Genomic DNA, 25,736 nt, shown 5'->3' on the forward strand with positions numbered 1-25,736 from the left:
GAATTATCCCTTTTGGAACTAAAATAAGTGTATTTAGAATCATTTTAATGACTGAAATTGGTCGAAATAGAAGCTTCTGAGTAGGAGAAAAAGTCTGTAAAATGGCAATTTTGGTCACATTGAGGCTTTAAAAAGTAGTTATTCAACATGAGGCACAATCCAATTGACATTTAGAAACATTTTTTCTACAGTTCATAAAAATCAATTATCTGATAAAAAACGATGACCTTGGACCCGTCAAACTTTCTCCAGATGGTCAGAAATGGTAATTTTTAATTTTTACGTTTTTTGACTGAAATGAATATTGCATGTGAATTATCACTTTTGGAACTAAAATAAGTGTGTTTAGAGTCATTTTAATGCCTGAAATTGGCCGAAATAGAAGCTTCTGAGTAGGAGAAAAAGTCTGTAAAAATGGCAATTTTGGTCACATTGAGGCTTTAAAAAGTAGTTATTCAACATGAGGCACAATCCAAATGACATTTTGAATCAATTTTTCTACAGTCCAAAAAATCTATTTTATGATGAAAAACGATGACCCGTGATCTGTCGAACTTTCTCCAGATGGTCAGAAATGGTAATTTTTTAATGTTTAACTTTTTGACTTTAAATGACTATTGCATGTGAATTAGAACTCTTGGAACTAAAATAAGTGTGTTAGTCATTTTAATGCCTGAAATTTGTCGAAATAGAAGCTTCTGAGTAGGAGAAAAAGTCTGTAAAAATGGCAATTTTGGTCACATTGAGGCTTTAAAAAGTAGTTATTCAACATGAGGCACAATCCAAATGACATTTTGAATCAATTTTTCTACAGTCCAAAAAATCAATTTTCTGATGAAAAATGATAACCCGTGACCTGTCGAACTTTGTCCAGATGGTCAGAAATAGTAAGTTTTTGATGTTTAATTTTTTGATTGTAAGTGACTATTGCGTGTGAATTATCACTTTTGGAACTAAAATAAGTGTGTTTAGAGTCATTTTAATGCCTGAAATTGGTCGACATAGAAGCTTCTGAGTAGGAGAAAAAGTCATTAAAAATGTCAATTTTGGTCACATTAAGGCTTTAAAAAGTAGTTATTCAACATGAGGCACAATCCAAATGACATTTTGAATCAATTTTTCTACAGTCCAAAAAATCAATTTTCTGATGAAAAATGATGACCCGTGACCTGTCGAACTTTCTCCAGATGGTCAGAAATGGTAATTTGTTAATATTTAATTTCTTTACTGCAAATGACTATTTCATGTGAATTATCACTTTTGGAACTAAAATAAGTGTATTTAGAATCATTTTAATGACTGAAATTGGTCGAAATAGAAGCTTCTGAGTAGGAGAAAAAGTCTGTAAAATGGCAATTTTGGTCACATTGAGGCTTTAAAAAGTAGTTATTCAACATGAGACACAATCCAAATGACATTTTGAATCAATTTTTCTACAGTCAAAAAAATCGATTTTATGATGAAAAACGATGACCCGTGATCTGTCGAACTTTCTCCAGATGGTCAGAAATGGAAATTTTTTAATGTTTAACTTTTTGACTTTAAATGACTATTGCATGTGAATTAGAACTCTTGGAACTAAAATAAGTGTGTTAGTCATTTTAATGCCTGACGTTTGTTGAAATAGAAGCTAATGTGTAGGAGAAAAAGTCTGTAAAATGGCAATTTTGGTCACATGGAGGATTTAAAAAGTAGTTATTCAACATGAGGCACAATCCAAATTACATTTTTAAGCAACTTTTCTACAGTCCAAAAAATCAATTTTATGATGAAAAACGATGACCGGTGATCTGTCGAACTTTCTCCAGATAGTCAGAAATGGTAATTTTTTAATTTTTCATTTTTTTACTGTAAATGACTTTTGCATGTGAATTAGAACTCTTGGAACTAAAATAAGAGTGTGTAGAGTCATTTTAATGCCTGAAATTGGTCGAAATAGAAGCTTCTGAGTAGGAGAAAAAGTCTGTAAAAATGGCAATTTTGGTCACGGAGAGGCTTTAAAAAGTTGCTATTGAACATGAGGCACAATCCAATTGACATTTTGAAACATTTTTTCTACATTCCAAAAAATCAATTTTCTGATGAAAAATGATGACCCCCGACCTGTCAAACTTTCTCCAGATGGTCAGAAATGGTCATTTTTTAATGTTTAATCTTTTGACTGTAAATGACAATTGCAAGTGAATTATAACTTTTGGAACTAAAATAAGTGTGTTTAGAGTCATTTTCCTGGCCGAAATTGGTCAAAATAGAAGCTACTGAGTAGGAGGAAAAGTCTGTAAAAATTGCAATTTTGGTCACCGAGAGGCTGTAAAAAGTGGTTATTCAACATGAGGCACAATCCAATTGACATTTAGAAACATTTTTTCTACAGTTCATAAAAATCAATTGTCTGATAAAAAACGATGACCTCGGACCCGTCAAACTTTCTCCAGATGGTCAGAAATGGTCATTTTTAATTTTTACGTTTTTTGACTGTAAATGACTATTGCATGTGAATTATCACTTTTGAAACTAAAATAAGTGTGTTTAGAGTCATTTTAATGCCTGAAATTGGCCACATTGAGGCTTTAAAAAGTAGTTATTCAACATGAGGCACAATCCAAATGACATTTTGAATCAATATTTCTACAGTCCAAAAAATCACGTTTTCTGATGAAAAACGATGACCCGTGATCGGTCGAACTTTCTGCAGATGGTCAGAAATGGTAATTTTTTAATGTTTAATTTTTTGATTGTAAATGACTATTGCATGTTCATTATTTCTATTGGAACTAAAATAAGTGTGTTTAGAGTCATTTTAATGCCTGAAATTGGTCGACATAGAAGCTTCTGAGTAGGAGAAAAAGTCATTAAAAATGTCAATTTTGGTCACATTAAGGCTTTAAAAAGTAGTTATTCAACATGAGGCACAATCCAAATGACATTTTGAATCAATTTTTCTACAGTCCAAAAAATCAATTTTCTGATGAAAAATGATAACCCGTGATCTGTCGAACTTTCTCCAGATGGTCAGAAATGGTAATTTTTTAATGTTTAACTTTTTGACTTTAAATGACTATTGCGTGTGAATTATCACTTTTGGAACTAAAATAAGTGTGTTTAGAGTCATTTTAATGCCTGAAATTGGCCGAAATAGAAGCTTCTGAGTAGGAGGAAAAGTCTGTAAAAATTGCAATTTTGGTCACCGAGAGGCTGTAAAAAGTGGTTATTCAACATGAGGCACAATCCAATTGACATTTAGAAACATTTTTTCTACAGTTCATAAAAATCAATTGCCTGATAAAAAACGATGACCTCGACTTGTCAAACTTTCTCCAGATGGTCAGAAATGGTAATTTTTAATTTTTACGTTTTTTTACTGTAAATGACTATTGCATGTGAATTATCACTTTTGGAACTAAAATAAGTGTGTTTAGAGTCATTTTAATGCCTGAAATTGGTCGACATAGAAGCTTCTGAGTAGGAGAAAAAGTCATTAAAAATGTCAATTTTGGTCACATTGAGGCTTTAAAAAGTAGTTATTCAATATGAGGCACAATCCAAATGACATTTTGAATCAATTTTTCTACAGTCCAAAAAATCAATTTTCTGATGAAAAATGATGACCCGTGACCTGTCGAACTTTGTCCAGATGGTCAGAAATAGTAAGTTTTTGATGTTTAATTTTTTGATTGTAAATGACTATTGCATGTGAATTATCACTTTTGGAACTAAAATAAGTGTGTTTAGAGTCATTTTAATGCCTGAAATTGGTCGACATAGAAGCTTCTGAGTAGGAGAAAAAGTCATTAAAAATGTCAATTTTGGTCACATTGAGGCTTTAAAAAGTAGTTATTCAACATGAGGCACAATCCAAATGACATTTTGCATCAAATTTTCTACAGTCCGAAAAATCGATTTTCTGATGAAAAACGATGATCCGTGACCTGTCAAACTTTCTCCAGATGGTCAGAAATGGTAATTTGTTAATATTTAATTTCTTTACTGCAAATGACTATTTCATGTGAATTATCACTTTTGGAACTAAAATAAGTGTATTTAGAATCATTTTAATGACTGAAATTGGTCGAAATAGAAGCTTCTGAGTAGGAGAAAAAGTCTGTAAAATGGCAATTTTGGTCACATTGAGGCTTTAAAAAGTATTTATTCAATATGAGGCACAATCCAATTGAAATTCAGAAACATTTTTTCTACAGTTCATAAAAATCAATTATCTGATAAAAAACGATGACCTCGGACCCGTCAAACATTCTCCAGATGGTCAGAAATGGTCATTTTTAATTTTTACGTTTTTTGACTGTAAATGACTATTGCATGTGAATTATCACTTTTGGAACTAAAATAAGTGTGTTTAGAGTCATTTTAATGCCTGAAATTGGCCTAAATAGAAGCTTCTGAGTAGGAGAAAAAGTCTGTAAAAATGGCAATTTTGGTCGCATTGAGGCTTTAAAAAGTTGTTATTCAACATGAGGCACAATCCAAATGACATTTTGAATCAATTTTTCTACAGTCCAAAAAATCAATTTTGTGATGAAAAACGATGATCCGTGATCTGTCGAACTTTCTCCAGATGGTCAGAAATGGTAATTTTTTAATGTTTAATTTTTTTACTTTAAATGACTATTGCATGTGAATTAGAACTCTTGGAACTAAAATAAGTGTGATAGTCATTTTAATGCCTGAAATGTGTTAAATAGAAGCTTCTGTGTAGGAGAAAAAGTCTGTATAAATGGCAATTTTAGTCATAGTGAGGCTTTAAAAAGTAGTTATTTAACATAAGGCACAATCCAAATGACATTTTGAATCAATTTTTCTACAGTCCAAAAAATCAATTTTCTGATGAAAAATGATGAACGGTGATCTGTCAAACTTTCTCCAGATGGTCAGAAATTGTAAATTTCTAATGTTTAATTTTTTGAGTGTAAATGACTATTGCATGTGAATTATTTCTTTTGGAACTAAAATAAGTTTGTTTTGAGTCATTTGAATGCCTGAAATTGGTCAAAATAGAAGCTTCTGAGCAGGAGAAAAAGTCTGTAAAATGGCAATTTTGGTCACATGGAGGATTTAAAAAGTAGTTATTCAACATGAGGCACAATCCAAATGACATTTTTAATCAACTTTTCTACAGTCCAAAAAATCAATTTTATGATGAAAAACGATGACCAGTGATCTGTCGAACTTTCTCCAGAGAGTCAGAAATGGTAATGTTTTAATTTTTCATTTTTTTACTGTAAATGACTTTTGCATGTGAATTAGAACTCTTGGAACTAAAATAAGAGTGTGTAGAGTCATTTTAATGCCTGAAATTGGTCGAAATAGAAGCTTCTGAGTAGGAGAAAAAGTCTGTAAAAATGGCAATTTTGGTCACGGAGAGGCTTTAAAAAGTCGCTATTTAACATGAGGCACAATCCAATTGATATTTTGAAACATTTTTTCTACATTCCAAAAAATCAATTTTCTGATGAAAAATGATGACCCCCGACCTGTCAAACTTTCTCCAGATGATCAGAAATGGTCATTTTTTAATGTTTAATCTTTTGACTGTAAATGACAATTGCAAGTGAATTATAACTTTTGGAACTAAAATAAGTGTGTTTAGAGTCATTTTCCTGCCCGAAATTGGTCAAAATAGAAGCTACTGAGTAGGAGGAAAAGTCTGTAAAAATTGCAATTTTGGTCACCGAGAGGCTGTAAAAAGTGGTTATTCAACATGAGGCACAATCCAATTGACATTTAGAAACATTTTTTCTACAGTTCATAAAAATCAATTGTCTGATAAAAAACGATGACCTCGACCCGTCAAACTTTCTCCAGATGGTCATAAATGGTAATTTTTAATTTTGACGTTTTTTTACTGTAAATGACTATTGCATGTGAATTATCACTTTTGGAACTAAAATAAGTGTGTTTAGAGTCATTTTAATGCCTGAAATTGGCCACATTGAGGCTTTAAAAGGTAGTTATTCAACATGAGGCACAATCCAAATGACACTTTGAATCAATATTTCTACAGTCCAAAAAATCACGTTTTCTGATGAAAAACGATGACCCGTGATCTGTTGAACTTTCTCCAGATGGTCAGAAATGGTAATTTTTTAATGTTTAATTTTTTGATTGTAAATGACTATTGCATGTTCATTATTTCTATTGGAACTAAAATAAGTGTGTTTAGAGTCATTTTAATGCCTGAAATTGGTCGACATAGAAGCTTCTGAGTAGGAGAAAAAGTCATTAAAAATGTCAATTTTGGTCACATTGAGGCTTTAAAAAGTAGTTATTCAATATGAGGCACAATCCAAATGACATTTTGAATCAATTTTTCTACAGTCCAAAAAATCAATTTTCTGATGAAAAATGATGACCCGTGACCTGTCGAACTTTGTCCAGATGGTCAGAAATAGTAAGTTTTTGATGTTTAATTTTTTGATTGTAAATGACTATTGCGCGTGAAGTATCACTTTTGGAACTAAAATATGTGTGTTTAGAGTCATTTTAATGCCTGAAATTGGTCGAAATAGAAGCTTCTGAGTAGGAGAAAAAGTCTGTAAAAATGGCAATTTTGGTCACATTGAGGCTTTAAAAAGTAGTCATTCAACATGAGGCACAATCCAAATGACATTTTGCATCAAATTTTCTACAGTCCGAAAAATCGATTTTCTGATGAAAAACGATGATCCGTGACCTGTCAAACTTTCTCCAGATGGTCAGAAATGGTAATTTGTTAATATTTAATTTCTTTACTGCAAATGACTATTTCATGTGAATTATCACTTTTGGAACTAAAATAAGTGTATTTAGAATCATTTTAATGACTGAAATTGGTCGAAATAGAAGCTTCTGAGTAGGAGAAAAAGTCTGTAAAATGGCAATTTTGGTCACATTGAGGCTTTAAAAAGTATTTATTCAATATGAGGCACAATCCAATTGAAATTCAGAAACATTTTTTCTACAGTTCATAAAAATCAATTATCTGATAAAAAACGATGACCTCGGACCCGTCAAACATTCTCCAGATGGTCAGAAATGGTCATTTTTAATTTTTACGTTTTTTGACTGTAAATGACTATTGCATGTGAATTATCACTTTTGGAACTAAAATAAGTGTGTTTAGAGTCATTTTAATGCCTGAAATTGGCCGAAATAGAAGCTTCTGAGTAGGAGAAAAAGTCTGTAAAAATGGCAATTTTGGTCGCATTGAGGCTTTAAAAAGTTGTTATTCAACATGAGGCACAATCCAAATGACATTTTGAATCAATTTTTCTACAGTCCAAAAAATCAATTTTGTGATGAAAAACGATGATCCGTGATCTGTCGAACTTTCTCCAGATGGTCAGAAATGGTAATTTTTTAATGTTTAATTTTTTTACTTTAAATGACTATTGCATGTGAATTAGAACTCTTGGAACTAAAATAAGTGTGATAGTCATTTTAATGCCTGAAATGTGTTAAATAGAAGCTTCTGTGTAGGAGAAAAAGTCTGTATAAATGGCAATTTTAGTCATAGTGAGGCTTTAAAAAGTAGTTATTTAACATAAGGCACAATCCAAATGACATTTTGAATCAATTTTTCTACAGTCCAAAAAATCAATTTTCTGATGAAAAATGATGAACGGTGATCTGTCAAACTTTCTCCAGATGGTCAGAAATTGTAAATTTCTAATGTTTAATTTTTTGAGTGTAAATGACTATTGCATGTGAATTATTTCTTTTGGAACTAAAATAAGTTTGTTTTGAGTCATTTGAATGCCTGAAATTGGTCGAAATAGAAGCTTCTGAGTAGTAGAAAAAGTCTGTAAAAATGGCAATTCTGGTCACGGAGAGGCTTTAAAAAGTCGCTATTGAACATGAGGCACAATCCAATTGACATTTTGAAACATTTTTTCTACATTCCAAAAAATCAATTTTCTGATGAAAAATGATGACCCCCGACCTGTCAAACTTTCTCCAGATGGTCAGAAATGGTCATTTTTTAATGTTTAATCTTTTGACTGTAAATGACAATTGCAAGTGAATTATAACTTTTGGAACTAAAATAAGTGTGTTTAGAGTCATTCACTGCCCGAAATTGGTCAAAATAGAAGCTACTGAGTAGGAGGAAAAGTCTGTAAAAATTGCAATTTTGGTCACCGAGAGGCTGTAAAAAGTGGTTATTCAACATGAGGCACAATCCAATTGACATTTAGAAACATTTTTTCTACAGTTCATAAAAATCAATTGTCTGATAAAAAACGATGACCTCGGACCCGTCAAACTTTCTCCAGATGGTCAGAAATGGTAATTTTTTAATGTTTAATTTTTTTACTGTAAATGACTTTTGCATGTGAATTATTTCTTTTGGAACTAAAATAAGTTTGTTTTGAGTCATTTGAATGCCTGAAATTGGTCAAAATAGAAGCTTCTGAGCAGGAGAAAAAGTCTGTAAAATGGCAATTTTGGTCACACGGAGGATTTAAAAAGTAGTTATTCAACATGAGGCACAATCCAAATGACATTTTTAATCAACTTTTCTACAGTCCAAAAAAATCAATTTTATGATGAAAAACGATGACCGGTGATCTGTCGAACTTTCTCCAGATAGTCAGAAATGGTAATTTTTTAATTTTTCATTTTTTTACTGTAAATGACTTTTGCATGTGAATTAGAACTCTTGGAACTAAAATAAGAGTGTGTAGAGTCATTTTAATGCCTGAAATTGGTCGAAATAGAAGCTTCTGAGTAGGAGAAAAAGTCTGTAAAAATGGCAATTTTGGTCACGGAGAGGCTTTAAAAAGTCGCTATTGAACATGAGGCACAATCCAATTGACATTTTGAAACATTTTTTCTACATTCCAAAAAATCAATTTTCTGATGAAAAATGATGACCCCCGACCTGTCAAACTTTCTCCAGATGGTCAGAAATGGTAATTTTTAATTTTTACGTTTTTTGACTGAAATGAATATTGCATGTGAATTATCACTTTTGGAACTAAAATAAGTGTGTTTAGAGTCATTTTAATGCCTGAAATTGGCCGAAATAGAAGCTTCTGAGTAGGAGAAAAAGTCTGTAAAAATGGCAATTTTGGTCACATTGAGGCTTTAAAAAGTAGTTATTCAACATGAGGCACAATCCAAATGACATTTTGAATCAATTTTTCTACAGTCCAAAAAATCTATTTTATGATGAAAAACGATGACCCGTGATCTGTCGAACTTTCTCCAGATGGTCAGAAATGGTAATTTTTTAATGTTTAACTTTTTGACTTTAAATGACTATTGCATGTGAATTAGAACTCTTGGAACTAAAATAAGTGTGTTAGTCATTTTAATGCCTGAAATTTGTCGAAATAGAAGCTTCTGAGTAGGAGAAAAAGTCTGTAAAAATGGCAATTTTGGTCACATTGAGGCTTTAAAAAGTAGTTATTCAACATGAGGCACAATCCAAATGACATTTTGAATCAATTTTTCTACAGTCCAAAAAATCAATTTTCTGATGAAAAATGATAACCCGTGACCTGTCGAACTTTGTCCAGATGGTCAGAAATAGTAAGTTTTTGATGTTTAATTTTTTGATTGTAAGTGACTATTGCGTGTGAATTATCACTTTTGGAACTAAAATAAGTGTGTTTAGAGTCATTTTAATGCCTGAAATTGGTCGACATAGAAGCTTCTGAGTAGGAGAAAAAGTCATTAAAAATGTCAATTTTGGTCACATTAAGGCTTTAAAAAGTAGTTATTCAACATGAGGCACAATCCAAATGACATTTTGAATCAATTTTTCTACAGTCCAAAAAATCAATTTTCTGATGAAAAATGATGACCCGTGACCTGTCGAACTTTCTCCAGATGGTCAGAAATGGTAATTTGTTAATATTTAATTTCTTTACTGCAAATGACTATTTCATGTGAATTATCACTTTTGGAACTAAAATAAGTGTATTTAGAATCATTTTAATGACTGAAATTGGTCGAAATAGAAGCTTCTGAGTAGGAGAAAAAGTCTGTAAAATGGCAATTTTGGTCACATTGAGGCTTTAAAAAGTAGTTATGAGACATGAGACACAATCCAAATGACATTTTGAATCAATTTTTCTACAGTCAAAAAAATCGATTTTATGATGAAAAACGATGACCCGTGATCTGTCGAACTTTCTCCAGATGGTCAGAAATGGAAATTTTTTAATGTTTAACTTTTTGACTTTAAATGACTATTGCATGTGAATTAGAACTCTTGGAACTAAAATAAGTGTGTTAGTCATTTTAATGCCTGACGTTTGTTGAAATAGAAGCTAATGTGTAGGAGAAAAAGTCTGTAAAATGGCAATTTTGGTCACATGGAGGATTTAAAAAGTAGTTATTCAACATGAGGCACAATCCAAATTACATTTTTAAGCAACTTTTCTACAGTCCAAAAAATCAATTTTATGATGAAAAACGATGACCGGTGATCTGTCGAACTTTCTCCAGATAGTCAGAAATGGTAATTTTTTAATTTTTCATTTTTTTACTGTAAATGACTTTTGCATGTGAATTAGAACTCTTGGAACTAAAATAAGAGTGTGTAGAGTCATTTTAATGCCTGAAATTGGTCGAAATAGAAGCTTCTGAGTAGGAGAAAAAGTCTGTAAAAATGGCAATTTTGGTCACGGAGAGGCTTTAAAAAGTTGCTATTGAACATGAGGCACAATCCAATTGACATTTTGAAACATTTTTTCTACATTCCAAAAAATCAATTTTCTGATGAAAAATGATGACCCCCGACCTGTCAAACTTTCTCCAGATGGTCAGAAATGGTCATTTTTTAATGTTTAATCTTTTGACTGTAAATGACAATTGCAAGTGAATTATAACTTTTGGAACTAAAATAAGTGTGTTTAGAGTCATTTTCCTGGCCGAAATTGGTCAAAATAGAAGCTACTGAGTAGGAGGAAAAGTCTGTAAAAATTGCAATTTTGGTCACCGAGAGGCTGTAAAAAGTGGTTATTCAACATGAGGCACAATCCAATTGACATTTAGAAACATTTTTTCTACAGTTCATAAAAATCAATTGTCTGATAAAAAACGATGACCTCGGACCCGTCAAACTTTCTCCAGATGGTCAGAAATGGTCATTTTTAATTTTTACGTTTTTTGACTGTAAATGACTATTGCATGTGAATTATCACTTTTGAAACTAAAATAAGTGTGTTTAGAGTCATTTTAATGCCTGAAATTGGCCACATTGAGGCTTTAAAAAGTAGTTATTCAACATGAGGCACAATCCAAATGACATTTTGAATCAATATTTCTACAGTCCAAAAAATCACGTTTTCTGATGAAAAACGATGACCCGTGATCGGTCGAACTTTCTGCAGATGGTCAGAAATGGTAATTTTTTAATGTTTAATTTTTTGATTGTAAATGACTATTGCATGTTCATTATTTCTATTGGAACTAAAATAAGTGTGTTTAGAGTCATTTTAATGCCTGAAATTGGTCGACATAGAAGCTTCTGAGTAGGAGAAAAAGTCATTAAAAATGTCAATTTTGGTCACATTAAGGCTTTAAAAAGTAGTTATTCAACATGAGGCACAATCCAAATGACATTTTGAATCAATTTTTCTACAGTCCAAAAAATCAATTTTCTGATGAAAAATGATAACCCGTGATCTGTCGAACTTTCTCCAGATGGTCAGAAATGGTAATTTTTTAATGTTTAACTTTTTGACTTTAAATGACTATTGCGTGTGAATTATCACTTTTGGAACTAAAATAAGTGTGTTTAGAGTCATTTTAATGCCTGAAATTGGCCGAAATAGAAGCTTCTGAGTAGGAGGAAAAGTCTGTAAAAATTGCAATTTTGGTCACCGAGAGGCTGTAAAAAGTGGTTATTCAACATGAGGCACAATCCAATTGACATTTAGAAACATTTTTTCTACAGTTCATAAAAATCAATTGCCTGATAAAAAACGATGACCTCGACTTGTCAAACTTTCTCCAGATGGTCAGAAATGGTAATTTTTAATTTTTACGTTTTTTTACTGTAAATGACTATTGCATGTGAATTATCACTTTTGGAACTAAAATAAGTGTGTTTAGAGTCATTTTAATGCCTGAAATTGGTCGACATAGAAGCTTCTGAGTAGGAGAAAAAGTCATTAAAAATGTCAATTTTGGTCACATTGAGGCTTTAAAAAGTAGTTATTCAATATGAGGCACAATCCAAATGACATTTTGAATCAATTTTTCTACAGTCCAAAAAATCAATTTTCTGATGAAAAATGATGACCCGTGACCTGTCGAACTTTGTCCAGATGGTCAGAAATAGTAAGTTTTTGATGTTTAATTTTTTGATTGTAAATGACTATTGCATGTGAATTATCACTTTTGGAACTAAAATAAGTGTGTTTAGAGTCATTTTAATGCCTGAAATTGGTCGACATAGAAGCTTCTGAGTAGGAGAAAAAGTCATTAAAAATGTCAATTTTGGTCACATTGAGGCTTTAAAAAGTAGTTATTCAACATGAGGCACAATCCAAATGACATTTTGCATCAAATTTTCTACAGTCCGAAAAATCGATTTTCTGATGAAAAACGATGATCCGTGACCTGTCAAACTTTCTCCAGATGGTCAGAAATGGTAATTTGTTAATATTTAATTTCTTTACTGCAAATGACTATTTCATGTGAATTATCACTTTTGGAACTAAAATAAGTGTATTTAGAATCATTTTAATGACTGAAATTGGTCGAAATAGAAGCTTCTGAGTAGGAGAAAAAGTCTGTAAAATGGCAATTTTGGTCACATTGAGGCTTTAAAAAGTATTTATTCAATATGAGGCACAATCCAATTGAAATTCAGAAACATTTTTTCTACAGTTCATAAAAATCAATTATCTGATAAAAAACGATGACCTCGGACCCGTCAAACATTCTCCAGATGGTCAGAAATGGTCATTTTTAATTTTTACGTTTTTTGACTGTAAATGACTATTGCATGTGAATTATCACTTTTGGAACTAAAATAAGTGTGTTTAGAGTCATTTTAATGCCTGAAATTGGCCTAAATAGAAGCTTCTGAGTAGGAGAAAAAGTCTGTAAAAATGGCAATTTTGGTCGCATTGAGGCTTTAAAAAGTTGTTATTCAACATGAGGCACAATCCAAATGACATTTTGAATCAATTTTTCTACAGTCCAAAAAATCAATTTTGTGATGAAAAACGATGATCCGTGATCTGTCGAACTTTCTCCAGATGGTCAGAAATGGTAATTTTTTAATGTTTAATTTTTTTACTTTAAATGACTATTGCATGTGAATTAGAACTCTTGGAACTAAAATAAGTGTGATAGTCATTTTAATGCCTGAAATGTGTTAAATAGAAGCTTCTGTGTAGGAGAAAAAGTCTGTATAAATGGCAATTTTAGTCATAGTGAGGCTTTAAAAAGTAGTTATTTAACATAAGGCACAATCCAAATGACATTTTGAATCAATTTTTCTACAGTCCAAAAAATCAATTTTCTGATGAAAAATGATGAACGGTGATCTGTCAAACTTTCTCCAGATGGTCAGAAATTGTAAATTTCTAATGTTTAATTTTTTGAGTGTAAATGACTATTGCATGTGAATTATTTCTTTTGGAACTAAAATAAGTTTGTTTTGAGTCATTTGAATGCCTGAAATTGGTCGAAATAGAAGCTTCTGAGTAGTAGAAAAAGTCTGTAAAAATGGCAATTCTGGTCACGGAGAGGCTTTAAAAAGTCGCTATTGAACATGAGGCACAATCCAATTGACATTTTGAAACATTTTTTCTACATTCCAAAAAATCAATTTTCTGATGAAAAATGATGACCCCCGACCTGTCAAACTTTCTCCAGATGGTCAGAAATGGTCATTTTTTAATGTTTAATCTTTTGACTGTAAATGACAATTGCAAGTGAATTATAACTTTTGGAACTAAAATAAGTGTGTTTAGAGTCATTCACTGCCCGAAATTGGTCAAAATAGAAGCTACTGAGTAGGAGGAAAAGTCTGTAAAAATTGCAATTTTGGTCACCGAGAGGCTGTAAAAAGTGGTTATTCAACATGAGGCACAATCCAATTGACATTTAGAAACATTTTTTCTACAGTTCATAAAAATCAATTGTCTGATAAAAAACGATGACCTCGGACCCGTCAAACTTTCTCCAGATGGTCAGAAATGGTAATTTTTTAATGTTTAATTTTTTTACTGTAAATGACTTTTGCATGTGAATTATTTCTTTTGGAACTAAAATAAGTTTGTTTTGAGTCATTTGAATGCCTGAAATTGGTCAAAATAGAAGCTTCTGAGCAGGAGAAAAAGTCTGTAAAATGGCAATTTTGGTCACACGGAGGATTTAAAAAGTAGTTATTCAACATGAGGCACAATCCAAATGACATTTTTAATCAACTTTTCTACAGTCCAAAAAAATCAATTTTATGATGAAAAACGATGACCGGTGATCTGTCGAACTTTCTCCAGATAGTCAGAAATGGTAATTTTTTAATTTTTCATTTTTTTACTGTAAATGACTTTTGCATGTGAATTAGAACTCTTGGAACTAAAATAAGAGTGTGTAGAGTCATTTTAATGCCTGAAATTGGTCGAAATAGAAGCTTCTGAGTAGGAGAAAAAGTCTGTAAAAATGGCAATTTTGGTCACGGAGAGGCTTTAAAAAGTCGCTATTGAACATGAGGCACAATCCAATTGACATTTTGAAACATTTTTTCTACATTCCAAAAAATCAATTTTCTGATGAAAAATGATGACCCCCGACCTGTCAAACTTTCTCCAGATGGTCAGAAATGGTAATTTTTAATTTTTACGTTTTTTGACTGAAATGAATATTGCATGTGAATTATCACTTTTGGAACTAAAATAAGTGTGTTTAGAGTCATTTTAATGCCTGAAATTGGCCGAAATAGAAGCTTCTGAGTAGGAGAAAAAGTCTGTAAAAATGGCAATTTTGGTCACATTGAGGCTTTAAAAAGTAGTTATTCAACATGAGGCACAATCCAAATGACATTTTGAATCAATTTTTCTACAGTCCAAAAAATCTATTTTATGATGAAAAACGATGACCCGTGATCTGTCGAACTTTCTCCAGATGGTCAGAAATGGTAATTTTTTAATGTTTAACTTTTTGACTTTAAATGACTATTGCATGTGAATTAGAACTCTTGGAACTAAAATAAGTGTGTTAGTCATTTTAATGCCTGAAATTTGTCGAAATAGAAGCTTCTGAGTAGGAGAAAAAGTCTGTAAAAATGGCAATTTTGGTCACATTGAGGCTTTAAAAAGTAGTTATTCAACATGAGGCACAATCCAAATGACATTTTGAATCAATTTTTCTACAGTCCAAAAAATCAATTTTCTGATGAAAAATGATAACCCGTGACCTGTCGAACTTTGTCCAGATGGTCAGAAATAGTAAGTTTTTGATGTTTAATTTTTTGATTGTAAGTGACTATTGCGTGTGAATTATCACTTTTGGAACTAAAATAAGTGTGTTTAGAGTCATTTTAATGCCTGAAATTGGTCGACATAGAAGCTTCTGAGTAGGAGAAAAAGTCATTAAAAATGTCAATTTTGGTCACATTAAGGCTTTAAAAAGTAGTTATTCAACATGAGGCACAATCCAAATGACATTTTGAATCAATTTTTCTACAGTCCAAAAAATCAATTTTCGGATGAAAAATGATGACCCGTGACCTGTCGAACTTTCTCCAGATGGTCAGAAATGGTAATTTGTTAATATTTAATTTCTTTACTGCAAATGACTATTTCATGTGAATTATCACTTTTGGAACTAAAATAAGTGTATTTAGAATCATTTTAATGACTGAAATTGGTCGAAATAGAAGCTTCTGAGTAGGAGAAAAAGTCTGTAAAATGGCAATTTTGGTCACATTGAGGCTTTAAAAAGTAGTTATGAGACATGAGACACAATCCAAATGACATTTTGAATCAATTTTTCTACAGTCAAAAAAATCGATTTTATGATGAAAAACGATGACCCGTGATCTGTCGAACTTTCTCCAGATGGTCAGAAATGGAAATTTTTTAATGTTTAACTTTTTGACTTTAAATGACTATTGCATGTGAATTAGAACTCTTGGAACTAAAATAAGTGTGTTAGTCATTTTAATGCCTGACGTTTGTTGAAATAGAAGCTAATGTGTAGGAGAAAAAGTCTGTAAAATGGCAATTTTGGTCACATGGAGGATTTAAAAAGTAGTTATTCAACATGAGGCACAATCCAAATTACATTTTTAAGCAACTTTTCTACAGTCCAAAAAATCAATTTTATGATGAAAAACGATGACCGGTGATCTGTCGAACTTTCTCCAGATAGTCAGAAATGGTAATTTTTTAATTTTTCATTTTTTTACTGTAAATGACTTTTGCATGTGAATTAGAACTCTTGGAACTAAAATAAGAGTGTGTAGAGTCATTTTAATGCCTGAAATTGGTCGAAATAGAAGCTTCTGAGTAGGAGAAAAAGTCTGTAAAAATGGCAATTTTGGTCACGGAGAGGCTTTAAAAAGTTGCTATTGAACATGAGGCACAATCCAATTGACATTTTGAAACATTTTTTCTACATTCCAAAAAATCAATTTTCTGATGAAAAATGATGACCCCCGACCTGTCAAACTTTCTCCAGATGGTCAGAAATGGTCATTTTTTAATGTTTAATCTTTTGACTGTAAATGACAATTGCAAGTGAATTATAACTTTTGGAACTAAAATAAGTGTGTTTAGAGTCATTTTCCTGGCCGAAATTGGTCAAAATAGAAGCTACTGAGTAGGAGGAAAAGTCTGTAAAAATTGCAATTTTGGTCACCGAGAGGCTGTAAAAAGTGGTTATTCAACATGAGGCACAATCCAATTGACATTTAGAAACATTTTTTCTACAGTTCATAAAAATCAATTGTCTGATAAAAAACGATGACCTCGGACCCGTCAAACTTTCTCCAGATGGTCAGAAATGGTCATTTTTAATTTTTACGTTTTTTGACTGTAAATGACTATTGCATGTGAATTATCACTTTTGAAACTAAAATAAGTGTGTTTAGAGTCATTTTAATGCCTGAAATTGGCCACATTGAGGCTTTAAAAAGTAGTTATTCAACATGAGGCACAATCCAAATGACATTTTGAATCAATATTTCTACAGTCCAAAAAATCACGTTTTCTGATGAAAAACGATGACCCGTGATCGGTCGAACTTTCTGCAGATGGTCAGAAATGGTAATTTTTTAATGTTTAATTTTTTGATTGTAAATGACTATTGCATGTTCATTATTTCTATTGGAACTAAAATAAGTGTGTTTAGAGTCATTTTAATGCCTGAAATTGGTCGACATAGAAGCTTCTGAGTAGGAGAAAAAGTCATTAAAAATGTCAATTTTGGTCACATTAAGGCTTTAAAAAGTAGTTATTCAACATGAGGCACAATCCAAATGACATTTTGAATCAATTTTTCTACAGTCCAAAAAATCAATTTTCTGATGAAAAATGATAACCCGTGATCTGTCGAACTTTCTCCAGATGGTCAGAAATGGTAATTTTTTAATGTTTAACTTTTTGACTTTAAATGACTATTGCGTGTGAATTATCACTTTTGGAACTAAAATAAGTGTGTTTAGAGTCATTTTAATGCCTGAAATTGGCCGAAATAGAAGCTTCTGAGTAGGAGGAAAAGTCTGTAAAAATTGCAATTTTGGTCACCGAGAGGCTGTAAAAAGTGGTTATTCAACATGAGGCACAATCCAATTGACATTTAGAAACATTTTTTCTACAGTTCATAAAAATCAATTGCCTGATAAAAAACGATGACCTCGACTTGTCAAACTTTCTCCAGATGGTCAGAAATGGTAATTTTTAATTTTTACGTTTTTTTACTGTAAATGACTATTGCATGTGAATTATCACTTTTGGAACTAAAATAAGTGTGTTTAGAGTCATTTTAATGCCTGAAATTGGTCGACATAGAAGCTTCTGAGTAGGAGAAAAAGTCATTAAAAATGTCAATTTTGGTCACATTGAGGCTTTAAAAAGTAGTTATTCAATATGAGGCACAATCCAAATGACATTTTGAATCAATTTTTCTACAGTCCAAAAAATCAATTTTCTGATGAAAAATGATGACCCGTGACCTGTCGAACTTTGTCCAGATGGTCAGAAATAGTAAGTTTTTGATGTTTAATTTTTTGATTGTAAATGACTATTGCATGTGAATTATCACTTTTGGAACTAAAATAAGTGTGTTTAGAGTCATTTTAATGCCTGAAATTGGTCGACATAGAAGCTTCTGAGTAGGAGAAAAAGTCATTAAAAATGTCAATTTTGGTCACATTGAGGCTTTAAAAAGTAGTTATTCAACATGAGGCACAATCCAAATGACATTTTGCATCAAATTTTCTACAGTCCGAAAAATCGATTTTCTGATGAAAAACGATGATCCGTGACCTGTCAAACTTTCTCCAGATGGTCAGAAATGGTAATTTGTTAATATTTAATTTCTTTACTGCAAATGACTATTTCATGTGAATTATCACTTTTGGAACTAAAATAAGTGTATTTAGAATCATTTTAATGACTGAAATTGGTCGAAATAGAAGCTTCTGAGTAGGAGAAAAAGTCTGTAAAATGGCAATTTTGGTCACATTGAGGCTTTAAAAAGTATTTATTCAATATGAGGCACAATCCAATTGAAATTCAGAAACATTTTTTCTACAGTTCATAAAAATCAATTATCTGATAAAAAACGATGACCTCGGACCCGTCAAACATTCTCCAGATGGTCAGAAATGGTCATTTTTAATTTTTACGTTTTTTGACTGTAAATGACTATTGCATGTGAATTATCACTTTTGGAACTAAAATAAGTGTGTTTAGAGTCATTTTAATGCCTGAAATTGGCCTAAATAGAAGCTTCTGAGTAGGAGAAAAAGTCTGTAAAAATGGCAATTTTGGTCGCATTGAGGCTTTAAAAAGTTGTTATTCAACATGAGGCACAATCCAAATGACATTTTGAATCAATTTTTCTACAGTCCAAAAAATCAATTTTGTGATGAAAAACGATGATCCGTGATCTGTCGAACTTTCTCCAGATGGTCAGAAATGGTAATTTTTTAATGTTTAATTTTTTTACTTTAAATGACTATTGCATGTGAATTAGAACTCTTGGAACTAAAATAAGTGTGATAGTCATTTTAATGCCTGAAATGTGTTAAATAGAAGCTTCTGTGTAGGAGAAAAAGTCTGTATAAATGGCAATTTTAGTCATAGTGAGGCTTTAAAAAGTAGTTATTTAACATAAGGCACAATCCAAATGACATTTTGAATCAATTTTTCTACAGTCCAAAAAATCAATTTTCTGATGAAAAATGATGAACGGTGATCTGTCAAACTTTCTCCAGATGGTCAGAAATTGTAAATTTCTAATGTTTAATTTTTTGAGTGTAAATGACTATTGCATGTGAATTATTTCTTTTGGAACTAAAATAAGTTTGTTTTGAGTCATTTGAATGCCTGAAATTGGTCAAAATAGAAGCTTCTGAGCAGGAGAAAAAGTCTGTAAAATGGCAATTTTGGTCACATGGAGGATTTAAAAAGTAGTTATTCAACATGAGGCACAATCCAAATGACATTTTTAATCAACTTTTCTACAGTCCAAAAAATCAATTTTATGATGAAAAACGATGACCAGTGATCTGTCGAACTTTCTCCAGAGAGTCAGAAATGGTAATGTTTTAATTTTTCATTTTTTTACTGTAAATGACTTTTGCATGTGAATTAGAACTCTTGGAACTAAAATAAGAGTGTGTAGAGTCATTTTAATGCCTGAAATTGGTCGAAATAGAAGCTTCTGAGTAGGAGAAAAAGTCTGTAAAAATGGCAATTTTGGTCACGGAGAGGCTTTAAAAAGTCGCTATTTAACATGAGGCACAATCCAATTGATATTTTGAAACATTTTTTCTACATTCCAAAAAATCAATTTTCTGATGAAAAATGATGACCCCCGACCTGTCAAACTTTCTCCAGATGATCAGAAATGGTCATTTTTTAATGTTTAATCTTTTGACTGTAAATGACAATTGCAAGTGAATTATAACTTTTGGAACTAAAATAAGTGTGTTTAGAGTCATTTTCCTGCCCGAAATTGGTCAAAATAGAAGCTACTGAGTAGGAGGAAAAGTCTGTAAAAATTGCAATTTTGGTCACCGAGAGGCTGTAAAAAGTGGTTATTCAACATGAGGCACAATCCAATTGACATTTAGAAACATTTTTTCTACAGTTCATAAAAATCAATTGTCTGATAAAAAACGATGACCTCGACCCGTCAAACTTTCTCCAGATGGTCATAAATGGTAATTTTTAATTTTGACGTTTTTTTACTGTAAATGACTATTGCATGTGAATTATCACTTTTGGAACTAAAATAAGTGTGTTTAGAGTCATTTTAATGCCTGAAATTGGCCACATTGAGGCTTTAAAAGGTAGTTATTCAACATGAGGCACAATCCAAATGACACTTTGAATCAATATTTCTACAGTCCAAAAAATCACGTTTTCTGATGAAAAACGATGACCCGTGATCTGTTGAACTTTCTCCAGATGGTCAGAAATGGTAATTTTTTAATGTTTAATTTTTTGATTGTAAATGACTATTGCATGTTCATTATTTCTATTGGAACTAAAATAAGTGTGTTTAGAGTCATTTTAATGCCTGAAATTGGTCGACATAGAAGCTTCTGAGTAGGAGAAAAAGTCATTAAAAATGTCAATTTTGGTCACATTGAGGCTTTAAAAAGTAGTTATTCAATATGAGGCACAATCCAAATGACATTTTGAATCAATTTTTCTACAGTCCAAAAAATCAATTTTCTGATGAAAAATGATGACCCGTGACCTGTCGAACTTTGTCCAGATGGTCAGAAATAGTAAGTTTTTGATGTTTAATTTTTTGATTGTAAATGACTATTGCGCGTGAAGTATCACTTTTGGAACTAAAATATGTGTGTTTAGAGTCATTTTAATGCCTGAAATTGGTCGAAATAGAAGCTTCTGAGTAGGAGAAAAAGTCTGTAAAAATGGCAATTTTGGTCACATTGAGGCTTTAAAAAGTAGTCATTCAACATGAGGCACAATCCAAATGACATTTTGCATCAAATTTTCTACAGTCCGAAAAATCGATTTTCTGATGAAAAACGATGATCCGTGACCTGTCAAACTTTCTCCAGATGGTCAGAAATGGTAATTTGTTAATATTTAATTTCTTTACTGCAAATGACTATTTCATGTGAATTATCACTTTTGGAACTAAAATAAGTGTATTTAGAATCATTTTAATGACTGAAATTGGTCGAAATAGAAGCTTCTGAGTAGGAGAAAAAGTCTGTAAAATGGCAATTTTGGTCACATTGAGGCTTTAAAAAGTATTTATTCAATATGAGGCACAATCCAATTGAAATTCAGAAACATTTTTTCTACAGTTCATAAAAATCAATTATCTGATAAAAAACGATGACCTCGGACCCGTCAAACATTCTCCAGATGGTCAGAAATGGTCATTTTTAATTTTTACGTTTTTTGACTGTAAATGACTATTGCATGTGAATTATCACTTTTGGAACTAAAATAAGTGTGTTTAGAGTCATTTTAATGCCTGAAATTGGCCGAAATAGAAGCTTCTGAGTAGGAGAAAAAGTCTGTAAAAATGGCAATTTTGGTCGCATTGAGGCTTTAAAAAGTTGTTATTCAACATGAGGCACAATCCAAATGACATTTTGAATCAATTTTTCTACAGTCCAAAAAATCAATTTTGTGATGAAAAACGATGATCCGTGATCTGTCGAACTTTCTCCAGATGGTCAGAAATGGTAATTTTTTAATGTTTAATTTTTTTACTTTAAATGACTATTGCATGTGAATTAGAACTCTTGGAACTAAAATAAGTGTGATAGTCATTTTAATGCCTGAAATGTGTTAAATAGAAGCTTCTGTGTAGGAGAAAAAGTCTGTATAAATGGCAATTTTAGTCATAGTGAGGCTTTAAAAAGTAGTTATTTAACATAAGGCACAATCCAAATGACATTTTGAATCAATTTTTCTACAGTCCAAAAAATCAATTTTCTGATGAAAAATGATGAACGGTGATCTGTCAAACTTTCTCCAGATGGTCAGAAATTGTAAATTTCTAATGTTTAATTTTTTGAGTGTAAATGACTATTGCATGTGAATTATTTCTTTTGGAACTAAAATAAGTTTGTTTTGAGTCATTTGAATGCCTGAAATTGGTCGAAATAGAAGCTTCTGAGTAGTAGAAAAAGTCTGTAAAAATGGCAATTCTGGTCACGGAGAGGCTTTAAAAAGTCGCTATTGAACATGAGGCACAATCCAATTGACATTTTGAAACATTTTTTCTACATTCCAAAAAATCAATTTTCTGATGAAAAATGATGACCCCCGACCTGTCAAACTTTCTCCAGATGGTCAGAAATGGTCATTTTTTAATGTTTAATCTTTTGACTGTAAATGACAATTGCAAGTGAATTATAACTTTTGGAACTAAAATAAGTGTGTTTAGAGTCATTCACTGCCCGAAATTGGTCAAAATAGAAGCTACTGAGTAGGAGGAAAAGTCTGTAAAAATTGCAATTTTGGTCACCGAGAGGCTGTAAAAAGTGGTTATTCAACATGAGGCACAATCCAATTGACATTTAGAAACATTTTTTCTACAGTTCATAAAAATCAATTGTCTGATAAAAAACGATGACCTCGGACCCGTCAAACTTTCTCCAGATGGTCAGAAATGGTAATTTTTTAATGTTTAATTTTTTTACTGTAAATGACTTTTGCATGTGAATTATTTCTTTTGTAACTAAAATAAGTTTGTTTTGAGTCATTTGAATGCCTGAAATTGGTCAAAATAGAAGCTTCTGAGCAGGAGAAAAAGTCTGTAAAATGGCAATTTTGGTCACACGGAGGATTTAAAAAGTAGTTATTCAACATGAGGCACAATCCAAATGACATTTTTAATCAACTTTTCTACAGTCCAAAAAAATCAATTTTATGATGAAAAACGATGACCGGTGATCTGTCGAACTTTCTCCAGATAGTCAGAAATGGTAATTTTTTAATTTTTCATTTTTTTACTGTAAATGACTTTTGCATGTGAATTAGAACTCTTGGAACTAAAATAAGAGTGTGTAGAGTCATTTTAATGCCTGAAATTGGTCGAAATAGAAGCTTCTGAGTAGGAGAAAAAGTCTGTAAAAATGGCAATTTTGGTCACGGAGAGGCTTTAAAAAGTCGCTATTGAACATGAGGCACAATCCAATTGACATTTTGAAACATTTTTTCTACATTCCAAAAAATCAATTTTCTGATGAAAAATGATGACCCCCGACCTGTCAAACTTTCTCCAGATGGTCAGAAATGGTAATTTTTAATTTTTACGTTTTTTGACTGAAATGAATATTGCATGTGAATTATCACTTTTGGAACTAAAATAAGTGTGTTTAGAGTCATTTTAATGCCTGAAATTGGCCGAAATAGAAGCTTCTGAGTAGGAGAAAAAGTCTGTAAAAATGGCAATTTTGGTCACATTGAGGCTTTAAAAAGTAGTTATTCAACATGAGGCACAATCCAAATGACATTTTGAATCAATTTTTCTACAGTCCAAAAAATCTATTTTATGATGAAAAACGATGACCCGTGATCTGTCGAACTTTCTCCAGATGGTCAGAAATGGTAATTTTTTAATGTTTAACTTTTTGACTTTAAATGACTATTGCATGTGAATTAGAACTCTTGGAACTAAAATAAGTGTGTTAGTCATTTTAATGCCTGAAATTTGTCGAAATAGAAGCTTCTGAGTAGGAGAAAAAGTCTGTAAAAATGGCAATTTTGGTCACATTGAGGCTTTAAAAAGTAGTTATTCAACATGAGGCACAATCCAAATGACATTTTGAATCAATTTTTCTACAGTCCAAAAAATCAATTTTCTGATGAAAAATGATAACCCGTGACCTGTCGAACTTTGTCCAGATGGTCAGAAATAGTAAGTTTTTGATGTTTAATTTTTTGATTGTAAGTGACTATTGCGTGTGAATTATCACTTTTGGAACTAAAATAAGTGTGTTTAGAGTCATTTTAATGCCTGAAATTGGTCGACATAGAAGCTTCTGAGTAGGAGAAAAAGTCATTAAAAATGTCAATTTTGGTCACATTAAGGCTTTAAAAAGTAGTTATTCAACATGAGGCACAATCCAAATGACATTTTGAATCAATTTTTCTACAGTCCAAAAAATCAATTTTCTGATGAAAAATGATGACCCGTGACCTGTCGAACTTTCTCCAGATGGTCAGAAATGGTAATTTGTTAATATTTAATTTCTTTACTGCAAATGACTATTTCATGTGAATTATCACTTTTGGAACTAAAATAAGTGTATTTAGAATCATTTTAATGACTGAAATTGGTCGAAATAGAAGCTTCTGAGTAGGAGAAAAAGTCTGTAAAATGGCAATTTTGGTCACATTGAGGCTTTAAAAAGTAGTTATGAGACATGAGACACAATCCAAATGACATTTTGAATCAATTTTTCTACAGTCAAAAAAATCGATTTTATGATGAAAAACGATGACCCGTGATCTGTCGAACTTTCTCCAGATGGTCAGAAATGGAAATTTTTTAATGTTTAACTTTTTGACTTTAAATGACTATTGCATGTGAATTAGAACTCTTGGAACTAAAATAAGTGTGTTAGTCATTTTAATGCCTGACGTTTGTTGAAATAGAAGCTAATGTGTAGGAGAAAAAGTCTGTAAAATGGCAATTTTGGTCACATGGAGGATTTAAAAAGTAGTTATTCAACATGAGGCACAATCCAAATTACATTTTTAAGCAACTTTTCTACAGTCCAAAAAATCAATTTTATGATGAAAAACGATGACCGGTGATCTGTCGAACTTTCTCCAGATAGTCAGAAATGGTAATTTTTTAATTTTTCATTTTTTTACTGTAAATGACTTTTGCATGTGAATTAGAACTCTTGGAACTAAAATAAGAGTGTGTAGAGTCATTTTAATGCCTGAAATTGGTCGAAATAGAAGCTTCTGAGTAGGAGAAAAAGTCTGTAAAAATGGCAATTTTGGTCACGGAGAGGCTTTAAAAAGTTGCTATTGAACATGAGGCACAATCCAATTGACATTTTGAAACATTTTTTCTACATTCCAAAAAATCAATTTTCTGATGAAAAATGATGACCCCCGACCTGTCAAACTTTCTCCAGATGGTCAGAAATGGTCATTTTTTAATGTTTAATCTTTTGACTGTAAATGACAATTGCAAGTGAATTATAACTTTTGGAACTAAAATAGGTGTGTTTAGAGTCATTTTCCTGGCCGAAATTGGTCAAAATAGAAGCTACTGAGTAGGAGGAAAAGTCTGTAAAAATTGCAATTTTGGTCACCGAGAGGCTGTAAAAAGTGGTTATTCAACATGAGGCACAATCCAATTGACATTTAGAAACATTTTTTCTACAGTTCATAAAAATCAATTGTCTGATAAAAAACGATGACCTCGGACCCGTCAAACTTTCTCCAGATGGTCAGAAATGGTCATTTTTAATTTTTACGTTTTTTGACTGTAAATGACTATTGCATGTGAATTATCACTTTTGAAACTAAAATAAGTGTGTTTAGAGTCATTTTAATGCCTGAAATTGGCCACATTGAGGCTTT

Source organism: Triturus cristatus, chromosome 1_2 (genome assembly GCF_964204655.1).
Source record: "Triturus cristatus chromosome 1_2, aTriCri1.1, whole genome shotgun sequence".
Lineage (NCBI taxonomy): Eukaryota > Metazoa > Chordata > Amphibia > Caudata > Salamandridae > Triturus > Triturus cristatus.